This window comes from Rhinopithecus bieti, unplaced genomic scaffold, assembly GCF_001698545.2.
Source record: "Rhinopithecus bieti isolate Rb0 unplaced genomic scaffold, ASM169854v2 scaffold_3615, whole genome shotgun sequence".
NCBI classification, from domain to species: domain Eukaryota; kingdom Metazoa; phylum Chordata; class Mammalia; order Primates; family Cercopithecidae; genus Rhinopithecus; species Rhinopithecus bieti.
In genome coordinates, this window is record NW_016804369.1 from 139,263 (window position 1) to 161,608 (window position 22,346).

General features: G+C 41.1%; 1 non-coding gene and 1 pseudogene across 1 annotated transcript; both read left to right on the forward strand.

The window, feature by feature from the left end:
- Nucleotides 1-3,975: 3,975 nt before the first annotated feature.
- On the forward strand, nucleotides 3,976-4,915 carry LOC108526699 (aldo-keto reductase family 1 member B10 pseudogene; annotated as a pseudogene).
- A 13,260-nt stretch (nucleotides 4,916-18,175) lies between these two features.
- On the forward strand, nucleotides 18,176-18,257 carry TRNAS-UGA (transfer RNA serine (anticodon UGA)). Its single transcript has one exon. It is a non-coding gene; the product is annotated as a tRNA-Ser (tRNA).
- Nucleotides 18,258-22,346: the final 4,089 nt, after the last annotated feature.

Below are 22,346 nucleotides of genomic sequence, written 5' to 3' on the forward strand. Positions count from 1 at the left end.
CTGTAGTAAGAAGCTTCCCATCAAAGAAAAGCCCAGGACCTGACAGCCTCACTGCTGTATTCTACCAACCATTTAAAGAGCAATTACCAATTATACTCAAACTTTAAAAAAAAAAAAAAAAAAAAAGCTGGAAAGGAGGGCATTTCCAAACTAATTCCATGAGGCCAGCATTACCCTGATACCAGGACCAGACAAGACACACACAGAAAAGAAAACTACTTTGTATGGCTTGGACCCAAGAGGTATTTCCAAACAATTACCAATTATACTCAAACTTTAAAAAAAAAAAGGCCGGGCACGGTGGCTCAAGCCTGTAATCCCAGCCTTTGGGAGGCCGAGGCGGGCGGATCAATGAGGTCAGGAGATCGAGACCACTGGCTAACAAACGGTGAAACCACCGTCTCTACTAAAAAAAAAATACAAAAAACTAGCGGGCGAGGTGGCGGGGCGCTGTAGTCCAGCTACTCGGGAGGCTAAGGCATAAGAAGGCATAAAACGCGGGAGCGGAGTTTGCAGTGAGCTTGAATCTGGCCACTGCACTCCAGCCTGGGTGACAGAGCGAGACTCCTTCTCAAAAAATAAAAAAATTAAAATTAAAATTAAAAATTAAAAAAAATAAAAATAAAATAAAATTAAAAAAAAGCTGGAAAGGAGGGCATACTTCCAAACTAATTCCATGAGGCCAGCATTGCCCTGATACCAGGACCAGACAAGGACACACACAGAAAAGAAAACTTCTTTGTATGGCTTGGACCCAAGAGGTATTCCCCACAGCACAGCACACCGACTGTGGCAGATCATGGCCAGATTGCCTCTTTAGGCCAGACCCTGACACATCCCTCCTCACTGGGCAGGACCTCCCTGCAGGAACTTCAGCAACTCTACCCAGGGCCTTAGGGACAGAATGGTGATCTCCCTGGGCCTGAGCCCCTAGGGGGTGGGGTGGCCATGGTCTCCATGGACCAGCAAACTTCATCTTTCCTCCTGCTAGCTCTGAGGAATCTGAGCAGACAAGACGAGGGGGTTTCCCCCCAGCACAGCACACCCCCTCCACCAAGGGGCAGCCAGTGTGCTTTATTAAGTGGGTCCTCGATCCCATGCCCCCCAACAGGGGTTGCCAGACACCTTATATGAAGCATTACTCTTGGCATCAGGTCAGTGCCCCTTGAGGACAGAGATCCCAGAGGAAGGAGCAGGCTCCCACCTTTGCTGCTCTCCAGCCTCCTTAGTTAACATCTCCAGGTGCGAGAGGGACCCAGGTGAATAGGGCCTGAAATGAAACTCCAGCAAAACACAGCAGCCCTACAGAAGAGGGGCCTGTTAAAAGAAAAACAAACAGAAAGCAACAACAGCATCAACAAAAAAGTGTTCACAAAAACCCATCTAAAAGTCAGCAGCCTCAAAGATCGAAACTAGACAACTCATGAAGATGAGAAAGAATCAACAAGAAAATGCTGAAAACTTAAAAAGCCAGAGTGCCTCTTCTCCTCCAAATGATCACAACACCTCTCCAGCAAGGGCACAGAAATGGGCAGAGGCTGAGATGGATGAATTGACAAAAGTAGGCTTCAGAAGGTGGGTAATAACAAACTTCATTGAACCAAAGGAGCATGTTCTAACCTAATGCAAAGAAACCAAGAACCATGATAAAAGGTTACAGGAGCTGTTAACTAGAATAACCAGTTTAGATAGGAACAATATGACCTGATGGAGCTGAAAAACACAGCATGAGAACTTTGTGATACAAGTATCGATAGCTGAATCAATGAAGCGGAAGAAAGAATATCTGAGCTTGAAGACTATCTTGCTGAAATAGAGTAGGAAGACAAGATTAGGGAAAAAAGAATGAAAAGGAACAAACAAAACCTCTGAGAACTATGGAACTACATAAAAAGATCAAACCTATGATTGATTGGAGTACCTGAAAGAGTCAGAAAGAATGGAACCAAGTTGGAAAACACACTTCAGGATATCATCCAGGAGAACTTCTCCAACCTAGCAAAACAGGCCAACATTCAAATTCAGGAAATACAGAGAACCCCAGGAAGATACTCCATGAGAAGTTCACCCCAAGAAACATAACCATCAGATTCTCCAAGGTCAAAATGAAGAAAAAAATGTTAAGGGCACCCAGAAGAGGCCAGGTCACCTACAAAAGGAATCCCATCAGACTAACAGCAGACCTCTCAGCAGAAACCCTACAAGCCAGTAGAGAGTGTGGGCCAATATTCAACATTCTTAAAGAAAAGAATTTCCAACCTAGAATTTCATATCCAGCCAAGCTAATTTCATACCCAGCCAAGCTAAGGAGAAATAAAATATTTTTCAAACAAGCAAATGCTAAGGGAATTTGTCACTGCCAGGCCTACCTTGCAAGAGCTCCTGAAAAAAAGTACTAAATATGGAAAGGAAAATCAGTACCAACCACTGCAAAAACACGCTGAAGTGCAAAAACCAATGACACTTTGAAGAAATTGCATCAAATAGTCTGCAAAATAAGCAGCTAGCATCATGATGACAGGATCAAATTCACACATAACAAATTTAACCTTAAATGTAAATAGACTAAATGCCCCAATTAAAAGACACATGCTGGCAAATTGAACAGAGTCAAGACGAATTGGTGTGCTGTCTTCAAGAGACCTATCTCACATGCAAAGACACACATAGGCTCAAAATAAAGGGAAGTAGGAATATTTAACAAGCAAACGGAAAGTGAAACAAAAGCAAGGGTTGCAATCCTACTTTCTGACAAAACAGACTTTAAACCAACAAAGATCAAAAAAGACAAGGGCAGTACATAATGGTAAAGGGATTAATTCAACGAGAAGAACTAACAATTCTACATATATATGCACCCAATAAAGAAACACCCAGATTCATAAAACAAGTTCCTAGAGACCTAAAAAGAGACTAAGACTATCACACAATAATAGTGGGAGACGTTAACACCCCACTGTCAATATTACACAGATCATTGAAACAGAATATTAACAAGGATATTCAAAACTTGAACTCAGCTCTGGATCAAGTGGACCTGATGGATATCTACAGAACTCACCACCCAAGGAAATAGAATATACATTCTTCTCAGTGCCACATGGCACATACTCTAAAATTGATTGCATAATTGGAAGTAAAACACTCCTCAGCAAATGCAAAAGAACTGAAATCATAACAGTCTCTCAGACCACAATGCAATCAACTTAGAATTCAAGATTAAGAAAGTGACTCAAAACCACACAACTACATGGAAACTGAACAACCTGCTCCTGAATGACTCCTCAGTAAATAATGAAATTAAGAGAGAAATCAAGGAGTTCTTTGAAACCAATGAGAAAAAAGAGACAAAGTACCAGAATCTCTGGGATGCAGCTAAAGCAGTGCTAAAAGAGAAATTTATAGCACTAAATGCCCATATCAGAAAGCAAGAAAGATCTCAATTTGACACCCTAACATCACAACTAAAAGATATAGAGAGGCAGGAGCAAACAAATCCAAAAGCTAGCAAAAGACAAGAAATAACTAAGATCAGAGTGGAATGAACGAGATAGAGACATGATAAAACCCTTCAAAAAAAAAAATCAATGAATCCAGGAGCTGGTTTTTTGAAAAAAATTAATAAAATACATAGACCACGAGCAACCCGCTTGGGTCCCCTTCCACGCTGTGGAAGCTTTGTTCTTTGACTCTTCACAATAAATCTTGCTGCTGCTCTCTTTCAGCCCCCCACACTGTAACACTCACCTCAAAGGTCCGCGGCTTCATTCTTGAAATCAGCGAGACCACGAACCCACCTGAAGGAAGAAACTCCGGACACATCTGAAGGAACAAACTCTGAACACACCATCTTTAAGAGCTGTAACACTCACCACCAAGGTCCGCAGTTACATTCTTGAAGTCAGCGAGACCAAGAACCTACCGGAAGCAACCAATTCTGGACACAGCAAGACATGAAACCTCTACCTACTCACTCAGAATCATTTCTGCACCAACCATGGCCACCTTCGTGGAGCTCAGTACCAAAGCTGAGATGCCCATTGTGGGCCTGGGCACTTGGAAGTCTCCTCTCAGCAAAGTGAAAGAAGTGGTGAAGGTGGCCATTGATGCAGGATATCACCACACTGACTGTGCCTATGTCTAACAGAATGAACATGAGGTGGGGGAAGCCATCCAAGAGAAGGCTGTGAAGCGGAAGGACCTCTTCATCATCAACAAGTTGTGGTCCACTTTCTTTGAGAGACCCCTTGTGAGGAAGGCCTATGAGAAGACCCTCAAGGACCTGAAGTTGAGCTATCTGGATGTCTATCTTATTCACTAGCCACAGGGATTCAAGTCTGGGGATGACTTTTTCCCAAAAGATGATAAAGGTAACATGATCGGTGGAAAAGCAACGTTCTTGGATGCCTGGGAGGCCGTGGAGGAGCTGATGGACGAGGGGCTGGCGAAAGCCTTTGGGGTCTCCAATTTCAACCACTTCCAGATAGAAAGGCTCTTGACAAACCTAGACTGAAATATAAACCAGTGACTAACAGGCTGAGTGTCACCCATACCTCACGCAGGAGAAACTGATCCAGTACTGCCACTCCAAGGGCATCACCATTATGGCCTACAGCCCCTTAGGCTCTCCGGACAGATCTTGGGCCAAGCTAGAGAACTCTTTCCTGCTGGAGAACCCCAAGATTAAGGAGATTGCTGCAAAGCACAAAAAACTGCAGCCTGGGTTCTGATCTGTTTCCATATCCAGAGGAGTGTAACTATGATCCCCAAGTCTGTGACACCAGCATGCATTGTTGAGAACATTCAGGTCTTTGACTTTAAATTGAATGATGAGGAGATGGCAACCATACTCAGCTTCAACAGAAACTGGAAGGCCTCTCATTTGGAGGACTATCCCTTCGATGCAGAATACTGAGGTTGAATCTCCTGGTGAGATTACACAGGAGATTCTCTTTCTTCACTGAAGTGTGACTATCTCCACTCAAGTCCTATTTTAGCCAAGCTTATCTGAGATCACAGTGAACTTCGTTCTATTGTAGGTCAGAATCAAGGTGCTGTTTTAGACATTTATTTCTGCATGTTCAACTAGGATCAGAATATCACAGAAAAGCATGACTTGAATAAGCAAATGACAATTTTTTCCACGTATCTGATCTGAACAAATGTTTGTTAAGCACCACAAACTCTGCCAACACTGAGGGTGTAAAGATAAATAATAAAAAATAATGATGGTAAAAAAAATAGACCACTAGCTAGACTAATAAAGAGGAAAAGAGAGAAGAATCAAATAGACACAATAAAAAATGATAAAGGAGATATCACCAATGACCCCAAAGAAATACAACCAACCATCAGAAAATACTATAAACACCTCTATGCAAATAAACTAGAAAATCTAGAAGAAATTGATAAATTCCTGGACACATACACCATCTCAAGACTAAACTAAGAAGAATTTGAATCCCTGAATAGACCAATAACAAGTTCTGAAACTGAGGCAGTAATAAATAGCTACCAACCAAAAAAAAAAAACCCAGGACCAGACAGATTTACAGCCAAATTCTACCAGAGGTACAAAGAGGAATGGGTACCATTCCTTCTGAAATTAATTCAAACAACTGAAAAGGAGGGACTTTTCTTTCACTCATTTTATGACGCCAGCATCATCCTGATACCAAAACCTGGCACAGATATAACAAAAAAAGAAAACTTCAGGCCAATATCCCTGATGAACATTGACGCAAAAGTCCTCAGTAAAATACTGGCAAACCAAATCCAGCAGCATCAAAAAGCTTATCCACCATGATCAAGTCAGCTTTATCCCTGGGATGCAAGCATGGTTCAACATACACAAATCAATAAATGTAATTCATCACATAAGCAGAACTAAAGACAAAAGCCACGCAATTATCTCAACAGACGCAGAAAAGGCCTTTGATAAAATTCAACATCCCTTCATGTTAACAACTCTCAATAAATTAGTTATTGATGGAACATATCTCAAAATATTCAGAGCCATTTCTGACAAACCCACAGCCAATATCATACTAAATGGGCAAACGCTGGAAGCATTCCCCTTGGAATCTGGCACAAGGCAAGGATGCCCTCTCTCTTTCTCACCACTCCTATTCAACATAGAATGGAAGTTCTGGCCAGGGCAACAGGCAAGAGAAGGAAATAAAGGATATTCAGATAGGAAGAGAGGAAGTCAAACTGTCTCTGCAGACAACATGATCCTATATTTAGAAAATCCCGTTGTCTCAGTCCAAAAGCTCCTTAAGCTGATAAGCAACTTCAGCAAACTCTCAGGATACAAAATCAATGTGCAAAAATCACAAGCATTCCTATACACCAACAATAGACAAACAGACAGCCAAATCATGAATGAACTCCCTTTCACAACTGCTGCAAATAAAATACTTAGGAATACCGATAAAAAGGGTTGTAAAGGACCTCTTCAAGGAGAACTACAAACCACTCCTCAAGGAAATAAGGACACAAACAAATGGAAAAACATTCCATGGTCATGGATAGGGAGAATCACTGTTGTGAAAATGGCCATATTGCCCAAAGTAATTTATAGATTAAATGCTATTTCCATTAAACTACCATTGCCGTTTTTCACAAAATTAGAAAAAACTACTTTAAATTTCTTATGGAACCAAAAAAGACCCCTTATAGCCAAGACAATCCTAAGCAAAGAGAACAAAGCTGGAGGCATCATGTTACCCAACTTCAAACTATACTACAAGGCAATAGTAACCAAAACAGCATGGAATTGGTACCAAAACAGACACACAGACCAATGGAACAGAATAGAGATCTCAGAAATAAGGCCACACATCTACAACCATCTGACATTTAACAAATCTGATAAAAACAAGCAATGGGGAAAGGATTCCCTATTTAATAAATGGTGCTGGGAAAACTGGCTAGCCACATGCAGAAAATTGAAACTGGACCCCTTCTTTACAATTCATATAAAAATTAACTAAAGATGGATTAAAGACTTAAATGTAAAACCAAAAACTACAAAAACCCTAGAAAAAATCTAGGCAATACCATTCAGGACATAAACAAAGATTTCATGACAAAACATCAAAAGCAATTGCAACAAAAGCAAACTTTGACAAATAGGACCTAATTAAACGAAAGAGCTTCTGCACAGCAAAAGGAACTATCATCACAGTGAACAGACAACCTACGGAATGGGAGAAAATGTTCACAATCTATCCCTCTGACAAAGGTCTAATATCCAGAATCTACAAGGAACTTAAACAAATTTACAAGAAAACAATGAGCAACTCCATCAAAAAATGGGCAAAGGATATGAACAGACACTTCTCAAAAGAAGATATTTATGTGGCCAAGAAACATATGAAGAAAAGCTCAACATTACTGATCATTAGAGAAATGCAAATCAAAACCACAATGAGATACCATCTCATGAGTCAGAATGGCGATTATTAAAAAGTCAAGAAACAACAGATGCTGGCAAGGCTGTGGAGGAATAAGACTGCTTTTACACTGTTGGTGAGAATGTAAATTAGTTCAACGATTTTAGAAGACAGTGTGGCGATTCCTAAGGGATCTAGAACCAGAAATACAATTTAACCCAGCAATCCCATTACTGGGTATATACCCAAAGGAATATAAATAATTCTATTATAAAGATACATGCACACATATGTTTATTGCAGCACTATTCACAATAGCAAAGACATGGAATCAATCCAACTGTCCATCAGTGATGGACTAGATAAAGAAAATGTGGTACATATACACCATGAAATGCCCTGCAGCCATAAAAAGGAACAAGATCATGACCTTTGCAGGGACATGGATGGAGCTAGAAGCCATTATTGTCAGCAAACTAACACAGGAACAGAAGACCAAACACCACACGTTCTCACTTACAAGTGGGAGCTGAATAATGAGAACACATGGATACAGGGAGGGAAACAACACACACTGGAGCCTGTTGTGGGGGCGTAGGGAGGGAGAGCATCAGGATAAACAGCTAATGCATTTGGGGCTTAATACCTAGGTGATGGGTTGTTAGGTACAGCAAACCACCATGGCACACGTTTACCTATGTAACAAACCTGCACATCATGCAAATGTATCTCAGAACTTAAAATAAATTTTTAAAAAAGAAGGAATGATACTAGACCCCTATCTCTCACCATACACAAAAATCAAGTCAAAATGGATAAAAGACTTAAGTCTAAGACCTGAAACTATGAAACTAGTATTAATAGAAGAAAACATTGGGGAAATGCTCCAGGACATTGGTCTAGGCAAGATTTTCTGTGTAAGACCTCAAAAGCACAGGCAACCAAAGCAAAAATAGACAACTGGGATTTTATCAAGATAAAAGTCTTCTGTACAGCAGAGGAAACAATCAACAAAGTGCAAAAACAACCCACAGAATGGGGGGAAAGATCCTCAAACCACCCATCTGACAAAGGATTAATAACCAGAGTATATAAGGAGCTCAAACAACTCAATGGAGAAGAAAATAATTATAATCTGATCAGAAAGTGGGCAAAAGAGCTGAACAGACATTTCTCAAAAGAATACATACATGGCTGGACATGGTGTCTCAAGCCTGTAATCTCAGCAGTTAGGGAGGCTGACGTGAGAGGAGCAACTGAGGACAGAAATTTGAGACCAGCCTGGACAATATAGCAAGACCCCATGTCTACAAAAAAAAAAAATTACATTACCCATGCCTGTAGTAGTCCTAGCTACTTAGGAGGCTGAGGCAAGAGGATCACTTGAGCCCAAGTGTTCAAGGCTGCAGTGACCTGTGATCACTCCACTGCACTCCAGCCTGGGTGACAGGGTGAGACCTTATCTTTTTTTTTAAAAAAAAAAAAAAAAAAAAAAAAAAGATGATGATAACATACAAATAGCAATGAGTATACGAAAATGCTCAATGTCACTAAACATCAGAGAAATGCATATCAAAACTACAATGAGATAACATCTCACCCCAGTTTAAATGGTTCTTATAAAAAAGACAAGCAATAACTGATGCTGGCAAGGATGTAAAGAAAGGGAAACCATTATATGCAGTTGGCAAGAATGTGAATTAGTACAGCCACTATGGAAAACAGCATGGAGGATCCTCAAAAGACTAAAATAGAACTACCATATGATCCAGCAATTCCACTACTGGGTATATATCCAAAAGAAAGAAAATTGGCAGGGCATGGCAGCTCATGCCTCTAATCCCAGCACTTTGGGAGGCTGAGGCGGATGTGTCAGGAGTTTGAGATCAGCCTGGCCAACATGGTGAAACCCCGTCTCTACTAAAATACAAAATTAGCCAGGTATGGTGACACACACCTGTGATCCCAGTTACTCATGAGGCTGACTCAGGAGAATCACTTGAACCCGGGAGGCAGAGGTTGCAGTGAGCCAAGATCATGCCATTGCACTCCAGCCTGGGCAACAAGAGAGATTCTCTGTCTCAAAAAAAAGAGAAAGAAAGAGAGAGAGAGAGAGAGAGAGAGAGAGAGGAGAGGAGAGGGAGGGAGGGAGGGAGGGAGGGAATCAGTATGTCAAAAAGATATATGAACTCCCATGTTTATTTACCCACTATTCATGATAGTCAAAATATGGAATTAATCTAAATGCTCAACAATGGAAGAATGGATAAAAAAAAAGTGGTATAAATATTATTCAGCCATAAAAAAGAATGAAATCCTGTCATTTGCAGCAACATGTATGGAACTGAAGTTCATTACCTTAGTTGAAATAAGCCAAGCACAGAAGACAAATATTGCATGTTCTCACTCATATGTGGAAAGTAAAACAGTGGATCTTATGAAAATAGAGAGAAGACTGGTGGCTACAAGATGCCAGGTTGGGGGGGGGGGTGGACAGAGAGATGAAACGAAATGGATTAACCAGATACATATTTATACCTATTCAATAGTTTAATAGAAGAAATAAATCCTAGTTTTTAGATAGATCAGTAGGATGTTTATAGTCTACAGTAGTCTATTGCACATTTCAAAAAAGCTAAAAGAGAATAATTCAAATGTTTCTAGCTTAAAAAAGACAAATATTTAAGGTGATAGATATCCTAACTACAATGATTTAGTATTTACAAATAATGTATTAAATTATCATATGTACCTCAAAACAACGTACATTATGCATCAATAAAATAAATTAATTTTAAAAGGCAAGTAACAATATTTTCAAAACACTAAAAAATAAAGAAATGAAGTAGCAATACATGCTGTAACATGGAAAAACCTAGCAAACATGCTAAGAGAAAAAAATTGACATAAAAAGCCACATATTGTATGATTCTATTTACATAAAATGTAATAGGCAAACAGAATATAGAGACAGAAAGCAGATTAGTGATTGCAGGGGCTGAGGAAAGTGGGGAGTGAAGAGTGGTTGCTTAATGAGTACAAGTTTTCCTCTTGGGCTGATGAAAATGTCCTGGAATATACAGTAGTGACAGTAAGATAATATTATGAATGTAATGGAAACCACTGATTCATACACTTGAATGGTTAAAATGGTGAATTTTACCTCAATATAAAAGAAGTAGAAAAATTACCATGTACACAGTTAGAACTATGTAAAAATATACATAAGTGTAGGGGAAAAGACTAAAATAATAGTTTTAAAAGACTTAGGTGGGTTGAGTTTTTTTCTGTTTTCAAACTTTTTATTAACATATTGTTTTCACAACAAAAAAAGATAATTATCATATATTGAGTAGCTACTATATATTAAACACTGTACTAGGCATTTTAATGAATCAAGAGTGTTTTCCAGCCTGCTGGGTAACCAGAAAACATCTGACAGAAACATGGAAGGGAGCAAAGGTATCTAGTTCTAGGAGGAAAAACTAAATGCCTTAGTTATCTATTGCTATATGACAAACTATCCCTAAACATGGCAGCTTTAAACAATATATATTTAGCAAACATCGCTTGTGTATTTAAAGGCATGGGCATAGATGAGCTCTCAAAGGTCAATGTGATGGTTAATTTTAGGTATCAACTTGACTGGGCTAATGGATGCTGTGATGGTTAATACTGTCAACTTGATTGGATTGAAGGATGCAAAGTATTGTTCCTGGGTGTGTGTGTGAGGATGATGTCAAAGGAGATAAACATTTGAGTCACTGGACTGGGAGAGGCAGACCCAGCCTCAATCTGGGTGGGCACCATCTAATCAGCTGCCAATGCGGCTAGAATAAAGCAGGCAGAAGTTGGAAAGAGCAGACTTGCTGAGTGTTCCGGTCTTCATCTTTCTCCCATGTTGGATGCTTCCTGCCCTCGAACATCAGACTCAAAGTTCTTCAGCTTTTGGACTCACACCAGTGGCTTGCCAGGGGCTCTTGGGCCTTTGGTCACAGACTGAAGGCTATTGCACTGTCAGCTTCCCTACTTTTGAGGTTTTGGGACTCAGAGTGATCCACCACTTGCTTCCTTTCTCCTCAACCTGCAAACAGCCTATCGTGGGACTTTACCTTCTGATCATGTGAGTCAATTCTCCTTAATAAACTCCCTTTCATATACATGTCTATCCTATTAGTTCTGTCCCTCTAGAGAACCCTGATTAATACAGATGTCCAAATATCTGGTAAAATGTTATCTATGGGTGTGTTTGTGAAGGTATCTCCAGAAGAGATAAACATCTGCATCAGTAGAGTGAGTAAAGAAGACCACCCTCACCAATGCAGGCAGGCAGTATCCAATCCACTGAGGGCCTAAATAGAACAAAAAGGCAGAGGAAGGGCAAAATTTTTCTCTCTCTTACTGAGCTGAGACATCCATCTTTTCTGCCCCAGACATCAGCATTTTGGTTTTGAGCTTTCAGACCTGAACTGAACTATATCACCAGTTTTCCTGGTTCTTCAGCTTGCAGATGGCAGATCATGAGACTTCTCAGCCTCCCTAACCACATAAAGCAATTCCTATAATAATCTCCTCATGTGTATATGTATATATATATACATACACACACACACACACATATATATACACACACACATATATCTTAGGGACCCTGTTTCTCTAGAGAACCCTGACTAATACAGTCAAGGAAAAAGACTTGGTTTTCCTATATAATTTAGTAGCCCCCTCAAAAAATAAGAATTAGTAAAAGGGATGACAGTATCTTGTAAAGAAATAAAACGGTGCTATAACTCCTTAAAGTTATAAGATTGGTGGTCTGTGGATCTAGTTGTGCCCCAATTATAATCCCAATACATTGATCATAGCTGTATTTTAATGTAATCCTTAAAATTGTTCATTTCAGTTGCCTTTATAAAAATCCCACTACATCAACCCCATATATAGAGCGTGTCCATAGAGTTTTGTAGGGAATCAATTCATTTCTATAAATAACTGGGTATAAGATTTCATTCTTAATAAGCTTATTCTGCCCTTCAATATCTGATTTGGTTTAAAAAAATAGATTAAGATGTCTTTGGTAAGTCCAGATCTCTGCTATCACAAAGTCAAAGAAAACTACTTTTTTGAGAATTCGAGGTTGAATATTACACTGGCATCACACCGTTTAAGAAAAGAAGACCCCATTCTTCTTGATTCTTCTTCTTACTTCTTTTTTTTTTTTTTTTTTATTTCTTTTTTTTTTTTTTTTTTGAGACGGAGTCTCGCTCTGTCGCCCAGGCTGGAGTGCAGTGGCCGGATCTCAGCTCACTACAAGCTCCGCCTCCCGGGTTTACGCCATTCTCCTGCCTCAGCCTCCCGAGTAGCTGGGACTACAGGCGCCCGCCACCTCGCCCGGCTAGTTTTTTGTATTTTTTAGTAGAGATGGGGTTTCACTGTGTTAGCCAGGATGGTCTCGATCTCCTGACCTCGTGATCAGCCCGTCTCGGCCTCCCAAAGTGCTGGGATTACAGGCTTCTTCTTACTTCTTAATTGGCCATGGCATTAAGAGACTGCTTAGGTAGGAAAATCCTATAAGTAAGCTTCCCTAGTGCTAACTAGGACATATCTTCAATCTTCTTCAAACATTTACGTATGAGTACCACAGTGACTAAAATCTAACCCACAATTAATTACTTAAGCTTTAAAAGTACGGTCATTTGCAATGCAGCAATTCCTTGGCAATTATTTCCATCACTTTTCATGATACCTTTAATTTACTGACTAAATCTTAATGAAGGTTTTATTGCCAATAACTTCATAATATTCTTTGTCCAATTTGTACTAAGTCCTCTCACATATGGTATCCAAAACATATACCTAGAGTTATTCTCCAATTCATATGAAATTACAGAAAAGAAACCCTAAATAGTGGCAAAGCCTCTAAAACTCTGCAGTTGTTGTCAAACCTATTCCTTTCAAGTGAAATGCAAAAGCACACAAGGCAGCTTAAGTTAAAATTACCACACTTTGATCACCTCTTGTTGGTTACTATGTGTTTTGTGTGAAATTTTCATAATACAACTGTGTAAAAGAAAGAACAAGGATTTGGGGTCTGATTGGCCTAGCTTGAATTGTGTGGTAGGCAAAAATCTAAGATGTCCCCAAGATTCCCATCCCTGCTATTACACTCCCTAAATAATCCCCTTCACTTCTGCAGGACTTATGAATATAATAGAATAATCACTTTCATAATTGCATTCTATTATATAAAACTCCATTGTAGCAGACTACAGAGGAATTACCACGCTGACCTTGAAGAAGCAAAGTACCATGTTGTGGAAACAGCCACACGGCAAGGAACAAAGTGGGCAGCCTATAGGAACTGAAAATGTCCCCCTACTGACAAGCAGCAAGTCTTACAACCACAGGAGCTGAATTCTGCCAACAACTAGTTATCTTAGAAGAGGACCCCAAACCTCAGATGAGATTGCAGCCCCAGTCACCACCTTGAGACCTATGAGACCCTGAGCAAAGAACCCAGTCAACACATAATCACACTCCTCACCTACAGAAACTGTGAGGTAATAAATGTGTGTTGTTTTAAGCCATTAAGTTTATGGTTCTTTCTTATGCAGCAATAGGAAACAAATACAAGTCACATGCCCACTCCTTGGCCAGAGGAGGGTGGGATACCTTGACTCACAGACAAAGTAAGATTTCATCCAATGGCGGAGGGGTGGTGCCCCTTAAGTACAATTGAGGTGTCAATACCAGTTGGGAGGATAGATTCTGGAATAAAGAACAAAAATGACCCATCACAACACATTCATTATCTGACATCTCATATGCCTTCAACATTCAACTCATGACTCTTCCCTACTGGAGGCTTTGTCTACTGCCATCTATACATCTCGATTTATATGCCATTGTGCCAGAGACTAACAAATAATACATGAGGGCAACAAAATGAGTGAGAACACTAAGCTCATATTACAAGTTATACCTCTGTCTGCCAATACACTCGTGTCGCTTAATGATAAGGATATGTTCTGAAAAATCCATCCTTAGATGATTTCTTCATTGTGCAAACATTATAGAGTGTACTTACACTAACCTAGATGGTATGGACTACCACACACTTAGTCTATATAATACAGCCCCTAGGGTCCCCAACTGGTACCGATCCGTGGCCTGTTAGGAACCAGGTCACACAGCAGGAGGTGAGCGGGTGAGAGAGAGAAGCTTCTTCATCTGTATTTACAGCCATTCCCCATTGCTCACATTACAACCTGAGCTCTACCTCCTGTCAGATCAGCATTAGATTCTCATAGGAGCATGAACCCTACTGTAAAGTGCACAACCTACTGTGATGTAGGTTGTGTGTTCCTTATGAGAATCTAATGCCTGATGATCTGTCACTGCCTCCCATCACCCCCAGATGGGACTGTCTAGTTGCAGGAAAACAATCTCAGGGCTCCCACTGATTCTACTTTATGGTGAGTTGTGTATTTCATTACATATTACAATGTAGTAATAATAGATTAATATAAATAATAGAAATAAAGTACACAATAAATGTAATGCACTTAAATCATCCCAAAACCATCCTCCCTCCCCCAGTCTGTGGAAAACTGTCTTCAACAAAACTGGTCTCTGGTGCCAAAAAGGTTGGGGACCACTGGTGTAGCCTATGCTCCTAGACTACAAACCTGTACAGCATATTCAGTAGGCAACCGTAACACAATAGTGTTTGTGTATATAAACATATCTATCTAAACATGGAAAAGATACAGCGAAAATACAGTATTAAAGTTTTATGGGACTGCTGCTGTATATGTGGTCCACCATTGACCCAAATGTCGTTATGAGGCACATGACTGTAATTAGCTATGTGAACTTGGGCAAGCTATTCATGGGCCACAGTTTCCTCCTGTAGATGAAGAGATTGGACTAGCTTTAATGGTTCTTCCAGCATTAAAATGCTATGATTTTACAAAATGCTCCCAAAACCATCAAAATAATTTAAAATAAATTTCTGATTTGCTATAAAAGAAAAAAGAAATGCCATACTGCTCCCAATCACATCCCCTGTTCCTCCCAGTATTCTGTCTGCCTCTGAACATGGCACCAAGAAGGGTTTTCTGAGAAAGCCACAACATATTTGCCTTCTACACCCAAATTAGCTTAATAGAAACTGCCACATAGAAAAACAGAAACAGGGAGTGGCAGGGAGGAGACCATCAGGATCACCAGTGGACCTTTACCAACTGAAATTTGTATATGGTTGCCAAACAATGTTTTATGATATGATTGTCATGAATTAGGAACATATGTATTTTACTTCTGTATTCCTAACTTGCTGCTCACTGCATTAAATGACAATGCTAAAGACTTAAGGTTGGAGCCAAAAGAACTCATTTGGATTTGGAAATTCACATTTTGCAGGGGGGGTGGTGGGAGGAATCAACAATTTTGATCTCTTCGCTCATTCTAGCATTATAATAAATCAGAAAAAAAAAGATTATTTCACTGTTTTAAAAGCCTACATTAACTCAAACAAGCTAAAAGTTAAATGTTAAATATAGGTATTTCACTTGAAATGTTGCAAAGACATTTTAATCACAATTGTTTTCACAAAATATACAATAACTTTATAATCGATTCTTTTCCCCATAGTCTTGCTTTCCCCTCCCAAAATAAAAAAAGCCCTCTCAAAGTAAAAATTTTGATTGAGCAATTTTAACCATAATCAATTTCCATTACCGTCAAGCTTTGAAGCAATTGAAGGGATTCTTTAAATGGGAAGGAAAGGTTATGGAGGAAAAGGAGCTTTCAGTAAACATTATCATCATTCAACTGCACAGAAGGAAAGATAAAATGGCTTCAAGATCAAAATACAATGAGTAAAATTAGGTAAAGTTAAATTCTAGGTTATCTCAGGGCATAGGTAAGGGAGGAGGCTACCCCTCATATTGTCTTATGCCCAATTTCTGCCGCCAAAGAAAGAAGAATTAAAAACCAAAAGGCAGAAATGAAATCCACTGGCAGACAGCCCAGCGCCACACACTGGGCCTGGTAGTTAAAGATCAACCCCGACTTAATCGGTTATGTTATCTATAGATTATAGACATTGTATAGAAAAGCACTGTGAAAATCCCTGTCCTGTTCTGTTCTAATTACTGGCACATGCAGCCCCCAGTCATGTACCCCCTGCTTGCTCAATCCATCACGACCCTCTCACGCAGACCCCCTGAGAGTTGTAAGCCGTTAAGATGGACAAGAATTGCTCACTCAGGGAGCTCGGTTTTTGAGAAGTGAGTCTTGCCAGATGCTCTTAGCTGAATAAAGCCTTTCCTTCTTTAACTCCGTGTCTGAGGAATTTTGTCTGCAGCTCGTCCTGCTACATAGGTACAATCTAAGGACAAGATTTAAAAAACAAAAATGTAGTTCTTGGACAATACCTATTAGAAAAAGTGCAAGTGAATTTTGTGTTTATGATAAAATTCATACCTGGCCATGTTGGGAATTATTTTGTTCCCATGCAGTATTCATAGAGAAAATGGGATCCCTCCTGTAGCTCTGCCAAAATAAAAAAATAAAATTCCTGAAAGAGCAATCTCAAATCAGACAAAATTTATCCTTACAATTCTCAAATATTCTGCTCCTCTTCCACAATTAAATGGGTGTAGACATTTAACACTATACTTTGGTTTTGAGAAATGGTATGGAAGGTCTCAAGAAAAGTTACACACCTTAACTAGCGGAGTCACTTAACACAGAGGCTTCCAAAGGTCGAGTTGCCTTCCTGCCTTATTATGAAATGTACCATTATGAGAAGGGCATTGAGTTTCCATGAACACTCCCAGAAACTTAAGCTACTGAAAGGCCTTCTGTTATTTTTCTCAAATTGTCCATCAACAGAACTTGGCGCTTCTGTGGCGCCACGTGACGCAGGTACTGGCTTCGCATGCGCTCTGGAATCAGCCGCGCCAACCTGCCGGCACAACCCCGGGCCTCAGGCCTGACGTGGGCGACGACAGCACCAGACCTCGGTTCTCCAGGCTTTAACGAAATAACGCTGGTAAAGCACTTAGGGCAGAAGCCACACAGAACACAAGAAGGCATTAATGGCATTTAAAGGTATTGAATGCAGACTAATGCGCAGAACTTGGTTCTCAGACCAGTCCCCGGCCACCTGAGAGAGCCGAGAGCACACTTGCGGCCTGACGTCTCCCAGCTGAGCTCGGCAATGAAGGGATCACTGGAAAATTAAAAAATGGGAGAGGACTGCTTGGGCAGAAGCCCGCCAGGGACTAGCCCACGGGCAAGTATCCCGACTCCTCACACTTCCTGCCTCAATGCGCGAAGAAAGTGTTCTGAAGGCGACGCCCGGCCAAGGCGGGAAACGCCGCGGAAGACGCTTCTCTCGCAGAAATGCCAAATTTTCGAGAGCGCGGGCCCGCAGCACGTAACAGAACAGATCTTTTTGTTTCACGGCCCTCTGGTAGACTTAATGAAGCGGGAGGGCGAAAACCAGGTCAGCGACCAGAAGCTAGGCAAGGTTGCGATTTTCCAAGCACAGCGAAGGGAAGAGTTTCTAAGTTCTGAACGTACCTCTACTCAGGGTGGTTTCTATTATTTCTTCGCATCTATCCTGTAGTTGCCGCACCCGGAGCCCTCAGCTCCGCCGCTTCTCACCGAGCTGAGCTCAGAGGGTGCGTGCCCCGCCCGCTCGCGGGTCTGGCGTGAGCCCAGTGTTTGTTACACTAAAGTGTCTCCGCCTCTCGAGTCTCCCCGTGGCAGCGATGGCCGAGTGGTTAAGGCGTTGGACTTGAAATCCAATGGGGTCTCCCCGCGCAGGTTCGAACCCTGCTCGCTGCGGAAGCAGGTGCTTCTATCTTTTAAATTTTTTTTTTTTAATTTTTTTTTTTAATAAACGCCTTCAAATGAAAACTTTTACTCGTCTCTTTGTATTTTCAATGCCTGCCAGCTAAATGGCGCGCCTACGGAGTGGTTTTATACGCCGTAGAAAAGTCAATAAATGTCAGTGCAAACATGCACTGTTTACACCAAGAGGAAAATCCTTCCACTGCCCGAAAAGGCAAGGTAACTAACTCCTTGTGCTCCATGAGAAGAGCAAGTTGGCAAAATAGAAATAAAATGAATGAATATAATACTGATGGCAAGTTAAAAGGCCGGGCCCGCGGTGCTGGCTTCAAGCCTGTAATCCCAGCACTTTGGGAGGCCGAGACGGGCGGACACGAAGGGGGTCAGGGAGATCGAAGCCCATCCCTGGCTATAGGTGAAAACCCTGTCCTCTACTTAAAATACAAAAAAACTAGCCGGCGAGGGTGGCAGGCGGGCCTGTAGTCCCCAGGCTACTCGGAGCTGAGGCAGGAGATGGCGTAACCCGGGAGTGGAGCTTGCAGTGAGCTGAGATCCGGGCCACTGCACTCAGCCTAGGTTGGCGAGGCAAAGACTCCGGTCTCAAAAAAAAAAAAAAAAAAAAAAAAAAAAGAAAAGCGTTATCTATTTACTGAGAATATTCGAGGTGGCAGGGAAATTGAGGAATGGGAGGCGGGAGAAGGGGAATTATAGCCAGAACAGCTCCTTCTCAGGCCCATCTCCAAAAGTATCATTGGTGGAGAAACTATAAGATCATGATTTGGTGGTGGAAAAGTAATTAGTGTGTAAGGCAACGTTTCTTTTCTTTTCTTTTTTTTTTTTTTTTTTTTTTTTTTGGGACAGAGTCTCACTCTGTCATCCAGGCTGGAGTGCAGTGGTGCACGTCTGTAGTCCCAGCTACTAGGGAGGCTGAAGGAGGAGGATGGCTTGAACTCGGGAGGTTGAGACTGAGGCTGCCATGAGCCATGATCATGCCACTGCACTATCTCACTCTGTAGCTCAGGCTGAGCGCAGTGGAATGATCACGGCTCAGTGCAACCTCAACCTCCTGGACCCAAGTGATCCTCCCACCTCAGCTTCTCGAGTAGCTGGGACTACAGGCATGCAACCATGCCTGGCTGATATTTTAATTTTTTTTGTAGAGGTGGAGGGTCTCACTATGTTGCCTAGGCTGGTCTTGAGCTCCTGGGCTCAAGCAATCCTCAGCCACCCAAAGTGCTGGGATTACAGACATGAACCACCATGCCCAGACTGTGGCAACATTTTTGTATGCTAAAGATAGGGTGGTCAACAAAACAGATGTATCCCTACCTTGTTGAAGGCCACCATCTAGTGACAATCCATTATGACATCATTTGGTGATATTTAACGTATTTTCAGTGTTGTATCACCTATTTCATAACATTCTAAAATGTTCATCTGAACTTCCACATCAATCTTACCTCTGGCCACAATGCTTTCAGATAGTAAAAACTTTCAGATTCTTGGCACACACATATTCCCCTTTGAACAAAAGTATTTCTCTTCTGCACTGACAGCACTGGCCTGAGCAACTGCAGAATTGCTAGATTGTTTAAGATTTCTTCAAGCCCCGCTAGGTTTTATTCATGAAATGTCTACAGTGGACAACAATAATAGCAGAGCACACCGTAGGGTTATAGAAACAACCAGATCTGGAGTCTTTTTGCACCATCACAGCCACTTGGAAATGCTGTCTAGGTGGAGTCTTCTGCTACTATTAGCCCAATGCTGCCATCTTGTGGCCTTCTAAAGAAACGTGGCCAGGGTTTACAGATGGGGAAGATTTTTTTCTGGGGATCATATCAATATTTTGCCGGGGGGAAACCTTTACACTTCCTTATCATGTCCTCTATCAATTTTTCATCTAGGTAGAACCTACTTTGGGAAACTTTGAAAGTGGACTAAAAAATTCTAAGCAGAGAAGCTTAGATCTTAGAAATCACCCTGTAAAGAGATGACTGGGTTTTTTTATTTTTTTATTTTATTTCACTTTTTTGAGACAGGGTCTCTCTCTGTTGCCCAGGCTGGAGTGCAGTGGCGCAATCATAGCTCACTGCATCCCAGCCTCAACCTCCCGGGATCAAGGGATCCTCCCACCTCAGCCTCCTGAGTAGCTGGGATTACAGGAGCGTGCCACTGGCCTGGCTAATTTTTGTATTTTTTGTAGAGATGAAGTTTCATCATGTTGCCCAAGCTGGTGTCAAACTCCTGGGTTCAAGTGATCCGCCTGCCTCAGCCTCCCAAAGGGCCGGGCTTTTTGTAAGACAAGTTTGCCCAAATGCTAAAATCTTGATGTACACTCTACTAAAATCACTATAATATCAGATTTCACATTTATCATAGGGTAACTTTGCATCCTGAAATTTTTGTTTTTTCTGAAATGGAATCACTCCTAAGGAAAAATCTCATTCCATGCTCTGGAGAAACCAGCATGCATTTATTTGAAGTGCTTTCCCAGGCTCATTTTTCTCCAAGGTTTCAACTGTACATGCATATCTAGAGTGCTGATGTCTTCCCTTGAACAAAGAAAAATCCTTCTTCCAAGTTCTTGTTAAACACCCATAGTACTGTGTCACTTTCTTGTTTCCTCTCTGAACCAGTTGTAAAGTTTAACCCTCAGCACTAAAAAACACAAAACTTTTGATACACACAAAGTCTAGCCGGGACAAGCACTTTAGTTGTCCTCAGCACAGTTCTGGGCATTGCAGCAAATGTGTAACCAACACTGTAGCACGGTTAGGGTGGAAGCTCTGGGGCTGGGAGTAAGGAGGGGGATCTCTCCGAGACTGATCTCCAAATAGGAATGTGGAAGGACAGTCCTTAGCAGAGCCCAGAGTAAAGAGTTAAAACAGATACACACAGATGTATGACTTCTTCTCTAGTCCTCTAAAAGAGAATTTTTACCAAATGTTTGTATAGATTTACCATAAATACAATGTGGTTATGTTGGCTACTTTCATTAAGCATCTGCTATGCTGCAAGGCCAGGTGCTTGGAGAGGAGATCCAGTGGTGAACAATACAGTTCCTACCTCCGAGAGCTCCCAGGCTTGCCATAGCCACAGATGATAACCGAGGACAAGACAGTGTGATGTACACTAGAGCAGGTGATGGCTGAAGGAGCCCCTGAGCCAGTGTAAGAGAAGTAAAGAAGGCTTCCTCACGTAACTCATCTCCCTCACTTTCCTGAGAAGAAACCAAGTCTTCTGTATGTAACAGCTTGTCCACCATCTCTGACTTAGAAAATGGCAGTACTAGAACCAAAAACCGAGTCTCATGACCCCCAGAGGAACTAACAATGGCTCAAAGGAGCATGGCTTATTAAGGACATGCAAGTGGCCTGGTGAGGCTATGTAGAGTTAAAGGTTCTTGTTTCTTACCTTTGTCTAGTTTTCTAGGAATCCCTCTTTCCTTATCTCTCCCTCAACCTCTCACTTTTGGATTTTTAGTTCTGTATCATCCTCCTTATTCAAAGTAACAGAGTAGGCTGGGTGTGGTGGCTCATGCCTATAATACCAGCACTTTGGGAAGCCAAGTCAGGAGGATTATTGAGCCCAGGAGTTCGAGACCAGCCTGGGTAACATAATGAGACTCTATCTCTATTTTTTTAAAAATACAAAAATTATCTGGGTGTGGTGTTGCATGCCTGTGGCCCCCCCCCACTTGGGAGGCTGAGGCAGGAGGACTGAGTGAATCCAGGAGGTTGAGGCTGCAGAGAACCATGATTGCACCACTGCACTCCAGCCTAAGCAACAGAGCTATGACCCTCTCTCAAAAAAAAAAGAAGAAGAAGAAAGAGAGAAACAGAGAATCATACCCAAAGTGAATACATAATGAAGGTATTTAGATTATTATGTACCTACACATAATAAAGGTATTTAGATTATTTAGAGGAAGCAGAGAAAAAGAAAAGAAAAAGAATTTAAGGGAGAAAAGTACTTAATCTTTATTTTTTAATTTTTTATGATAAAGTGTATTAGTTTCCCAGAGCTACCATAACAAAGAACCACAAACTAAGTAATTTAAACCAAAAGGAATTTTCAATT